Genomic DNA, 6,297 nt, shown 5'->3' on the forward strand with positions numbered 1-6,297 from the left:
GGGGGGTACAGATATTCCCATTTCCATACGCCATCCGCATCGGCAATTAGGAACTCCGCTGCCCGGGGGACTCTGAAGCAGCATGGCGCTGCCACAGTGGGACCCGGGCCCCCGTGATCCGCCTAAGCGAGTGCCCTGTAGTACAGCGAGGGCCCTGTAGTTCAGCGAGGGCCCTGAGTACAGCGAGGGCCCTGTAGTACATTTCCACGCTTCCATCAGCGGCGTGCAGCCTCTGCGGCTTCAAATGTCTCGCTCGCTTCGGAAAACCAATGCTGCTCTTCCCACCGCCGGGCGCATGCAGCTGTGCGAGGAGGGGGGTGGGGGTGCGTCACGTTTGAGGCGTCACGCACGCACCACGCAACCCAATCGTGTCTTGTCCTCGCCGCCCCGACCGAAGCCGGGGCCCTGAATCTGCACCTCTTAATCTGTGCTGAGGGTTCAGAGGAAATGCCTTCAAAGGGGGAACTGGATCCAGGTGTTGATGGATGTGCTAGGCGGCGGGGCGTCACTCATTGGTCGGATGATTGCAGGGGCCAGCGAGCGCGTGAGCCTGCCTCTCCCCTCTCTGAGAACGCCAGGGGAGCCAGTGAGCTGTACGTTGTGGAGGTGTACGTCGGGCGATGCGCATTGATCAGCCTAATTGGAACAATAGGGAGAGGTCCTTACTCGCTATAGCGGTGGTTTCAATAATTAAAGAGCGCGAATGCATCGACAGCCCCGGATTCAGGTATTCTTTTTGTATGAATCGCGGGATCAAAGTGATGCATACCTCTTTGTGATCCGTGGCCATAGGAAGGGGATTTTCACCGTCCATCATTAAAAACGCACACGCACGGAGAATCCAAATCGATTTCTATCAATTTGGGCTAGGCCCGTCTTAGGAGAGAGTCGTTTCTTTTCCACCTCAGGAGGCCAGGGGAAGATCATGTGGACTGAGCCCTTTAGTCCCCCCCGTTTCTCCGGAAAAAGGATTCACACTGCCCCTTTTTTTTTAGTCCAGGGAACAACGAACAAATGCCTTGGCTCGCACAAAATAAATTATTTATTTTTAAAATCAACTGTATTCCTCATGCCCACCCTCTCCTCCTCCACCACAACCACCTCTTCCAACCCCCCCCCCCTCTCTTATAAGCTCCAAATGCAAATGTGAGACTATCTCTAGCCTATAAATAGCGGCCTGCCAGAGGGTTCTTTCCAGGAGTCAGCCACCGTTTCCCTCTCCCCTACCCAAATAACCAGCAGAGTTTATTGTAGAAGAAGAAGAAGAAAAAATAAAAAGGGAGCAAAAAAAACAGAGGAGCGCCGTGTTGAGGCAACTATTCTCAGTCATTCCAAAAATTCCATCAGCATAGAGACAAAGTCAGGAGGAAAAAAACCTAGTCTACAGCGATTGGTCGGCATGGCTTGGAGAGGTGCTCCAATTGGACGGCTGCCTGATGATGCCGAGCTCCAATTGGCTGAGGCATTATGCTCTAGTTTTTTTTGCCCTGCCGTCTTTTTTTACCCATCACCGGAGAGGTCCATTAAATGAGTCTCCCAACAGCTCATAGTGTTGATGGGAAGAATTTCACAATTAGCTTTAAACGACGACACTTGTGTTGGAAAGTGTGGAGAAACACTGTGTTGCAGTAAATTATTTGAATTAGAACGAAAACATTATAGGCTGTAATTCCTTTGACATTCTATCTTCACTTAGCTTTTAATTCGTTGAAAATGTCTTCATTTTTGACTCGAAGACAATTACCTTTTTGAGGGGGCGAGTGTCTCTCTAAAAGCTGCTCACATACAGCTGGTTAAATCTTTTGAAAGCTTTTAATGTTTTCAAGGTTGGTCCATCGTGACGACCAAAAGATATTTGGTTTTATATCGTCAATAATTCACAAGTGCAAACATTAAAGTTGATTTCTAAATTTTCTTGTTGATGTAATATACTGAGTTATATTTTTATTCTGTCTTGAACAATATAAGAAACAATGATCACTATGTAGTAAGATGTACTGACCTTCAATAGTATGGCAATGGTCATTATTTATTTCTTGATAACATACCTGATCTATATATTTATATTTATGTTCACATAGATAATTCATACATACAAGCCACAAAAAATCCTTGAATTATGAAACAAATCATAATTATTATTTTATTGTATTGTATAAAATGAATATAAAATGAGGTTGCGTATTAATACAATAGTGCGCATTAATACAATAGGATGGTAAGAGTTCTCAAAACAATTATAAAAAATAAACTAGAATGAACTTCCATCATCCTACTGAAGCATTAACTAAAATGTACAAGATAAATCGTCTTATAGTTAAAACACTATGTTATAAAAAAACATTTAAAATAGGAAATTAGAGACTCCAAATAATGCCCTCCTCCTTTTTGGTTTGTGAATTGATGCTTCTCGGTTTTGATTCAGAAACTCAGCAGAAGTCTAAGGTTACAGGACCCAAAGCCTTACACACACTGGCCTTATGTTATCACATTAGTATCAAAACCACAAACTATGTCACACCCACACACTCTCCTCTCTCTCTCTCTCTCTCTCTCGCTCCCTCACACACACACACACACACACACACACACACACACACACACACACACACACACACACACACACACACACACACACACACACACACACACACACACACACACACACACACACACAAACAGACACACAGCAATACGTGTGTGTATACACATATACATACCATCCACTTCTGAACAGCAAAGTCTCTCTCCCTCTCTCTCTCCCTCCTTTCCTCTCTCTATCCATTATTATGCTGCCTGTATTGTTTTACGGCTGATTGTGAGGACAGAACAAAGTGATCCTGATGAAGTCTTTATTTTCAATCCCAGCTCACTAATCAATTTATATTCTCTTTCCTGCATATCCCCTCTCTCTCTCTCTCTCTCTCTCTCTCTCTCTCTCCCTCCCACTTTTCCCCCTATCTCTCTCGCTCTCACTCTCTCTCTGCTACTCCCTGTCTCCGTCGCTACTATGCCATGTCTCTCTTCCTAAAAGCCTGAAAGAGAGCCAGGAGTGGGACAAACACCCATGAAAATCATTCAAATGAACACCACCATCGTATAGCCGTGGCGCTAGCAATGCGATAGCAGGAGTCATAGAAATTTAATTAGCTAAAAAATAATAGCTCGACGGCATTGTCCCCCCACCACCTCATCCTGTTTAATTTACTTTGCCGGGGCTTTGAAAGTGCGAAATGTGTGAATCTATTGCCTGCCTCCTGTCTGACACACCAGTTATCCTGCGAGAATATTAATAAAAATGTGTGTCGAGTGTCACTCATATCGAATGAATAACAATAACAAATAAACAAAATGCATTTTTTATTAGCGTAGCTTTTAATTTGTAGTTGTCTCCCGCGCCCAGCCGTGCAGGCCCATTGTCACGGAACATTGTCGGCACGACGCAAATAGCAAAAACCCTTTTTTATTCCCCCCTTAATGCATTCACTCAAATCAACCTAAATGGCGTTGGCCCTGTGAGAGTGATACCATTGGTGATGAAACCCCATGCGTGCCAGCCAATCAGAACTCTCCCTGGGATATTCTCCTGAAAAGACTGGCACTATGTATTGTTTAAGCTCTCTCTTTCCTTAGACTATCTCTCGCTCTCTCTCTCTCTCTATCTCTCTCTCTCTAGCTCTCTCTCCCTCTCTGGCTCTGCTTCTCCCTGTCATTCATGTAAATGTATATAAACTGCCTATATTCACAGTGAAGAGCTCGCTGTGGGCCGGCTGAGTCATTGTCTGCTAACCTTAGCGTAGCGTTTCCAGTGAAACGTGAGAGGGCAGCGGGATGGACACCGGTGGGATCACAGTGGGGGGAGCAGAAAGCCAAGACGTGTGAGGGGGGGATTTGTCTTCTGAAAGAGCAGTCTTCCATGCACGCGTCGCTATTTCTTTGGCAGTTGGAATATGGATTGATGTTGTAACGCTTTTCGTGAAAGCATTACTTTACATTTCTTTATTTTGCAATTTTTCCCAGTAAATTCTTTAATATGAAATTGCAAGATAAATCCAATTATTTAAATGTTCCTAAAAGACATATTGCTAAATAGTAGTAGTAAAATAGTAACAAACAAATACAAAGAATACAATGTCTGTACTATACATTGTATTATAGTTAGTTATTTGTGAAAATAAATCTACGATACATGAATTTCTAAAACGTATTTAGTATAAACAACTATAGAGAAATTAACCATTATTAGATTTATTATTATTATTACTATTAATAATAATAACAATAATAAGACAAAAAATACTATTAATAACGCTAATAAGAATAGTTATTGCGACTGTTATTTTCATCATTATTTCATGTGGCTCATTTTCTTTTAACTGCAAAGCTAAACAAAATGGACACATAAATCCCTTCCCTGGCCCACAGAGGCTGCAGTGTGCTCAGCCCTATCCATTTGCAGGCCTCTTCAGCTTGCTCACATTCTCTCAGGGGAGGCTTAAGAACAGCTCCACTCAGGTCTCTTTTGAAATGACCGATTTCACATTTCGCCACGAAAAAGAAGCAAAGCAAAAGCGGAGCCGAAAGAGGTGGAGGAAGAAAGAAGGAAAGAATTCCAATGTAATTGTCAATAATCGTTGAAACACGGTTCTTTTTCTTAGCTTCCTTTTCACTCGGCGGCCATATTTGCAAGTGATGAAAATGAGACCGTAAGGACCAAACTATTTTTTTTTCCTTTCTTCCTTTTCATTTTTTCCTCTCTCCCTCAGCGCGGGGGCAGTGGGCAGGGGGGGGGGTTAGATATCTATCTCTGGCCGGTTCTATTTACCTTTCGCACTGGCAGGAATATTAGCGGGGATTCAACATTTAGCGCCACAGTAATCCCAGTGATTAAGACCTGCTGACAGTCCAAGCTAAAGTTTATTGTTACTCAGGGACCCCGGGTGTGCTGCCATATTAAAAACCGGGCCCTGCACGCAATGCGGGGCCCCAGGAGCAGACACAAGAGACCCGGGGTGGGGATCAAAGGGCCCAGACCCCCCCCTGCGCTCCCCTGGACCCGTCGCCACCCACCCACCCACCCTGGCTCCGCGCAGCCATCGCTCGGACCCCTGCTACTACAGAAGTACTGTTCTTCTGGGAAAGGTTTCTGCGTCTATGATACCCACACACACACACACACACACACACACACACGGGCGGGCGCATACACACACCTACACACACACACACACACACACACACGCGGGCGGGCGCATGCGCGCACATACACACACGCACACACACGTGCGTGCACGTACTACAGCCATCGCTCGGACCACTGCTACTACAGAAGTACTGTTCTTCTGGGAAATGTTTCTGCGTCTATGATACCCACACACTCACGCATACAAGCAACTGCATACACACACACACACACACACACACACACACACACACACACACACACACACACACACACACACACACACACACACACACACACACACACACACACACACACACACACACACACACACGCACACACACACGTGCAAACACAAAGGTTATCATAGGTTGACCATTATCATAGGTTGACCTTTCTCATCTAGAAAAATAGAAGAAAAAAAATATATAATAATAATAATAATAATATTAATAAAACAATGGCGGCCAAAAAGAAAGTGCAACAAATGAGAGCTTTAAACAAGTTTAACATTGAACTTAAAATTCAAATTAGTATTTTTTTTTTTTTTAAAGGACACAGAAACATGAATCATGTTCCGTAAGGGAAACGCTACTATTCTACGCTAATACTGGAGAGAGACAGAGAGAGAGAGAAAGAGAGAGAGTGAGAGAAAATAAATGAAATAAAAAGCAGAAGTGGGCTTCACTTTCCCTCTCTTGACTCCTGGATGTCCAATGAGATTGCGGGGTTGGGAGATGAAAATGCCAGTTCTCCTGCAGGCAGCCTGAGGCATGTCATTAGGAGGGGAATTTGATGCCCCGTACAAGCGCTTGCAACTATCAAGTGCAGTAAAAGTGAAAACTCAACACTTTCCCCCCCCCCCCCCCCCCCCACCCCCCAACAAAAAAAAATATAAAAAAATAAATCAGGGTGTCCTTGACTTTAGTGGCTTTGCTCCCATTGTCAGAAAGAGACAGCTAGAGAGAGAGGGGGGCGATAGGGAGGGAGAAGGAGAGACGTGGCCTATAGGATTAGGCCTTTAGGTGTCACTGTACTTTCAAGAATCCATCCTTGCAGGGCCTCTTACAGAAACACACACTCACACACCCTCAGAGACACTCCCCCCCCCCCCC

Source organism: Gadus chalcogrammus, chromosome 12, assembly GCF_026213295.1.
Source record: "Gadus chalcogrammus isolate NIFS_2021 chromosome 12, NIFS_Gcha_1.0, whole genome shotgun sequence".
NCBI classification, from domain to species: Eukaryota; Metazoa; Chordata; class Actinopteri; order Gadiformes; family Gadidae; genus Gadus; species Gadus chalcogrammus.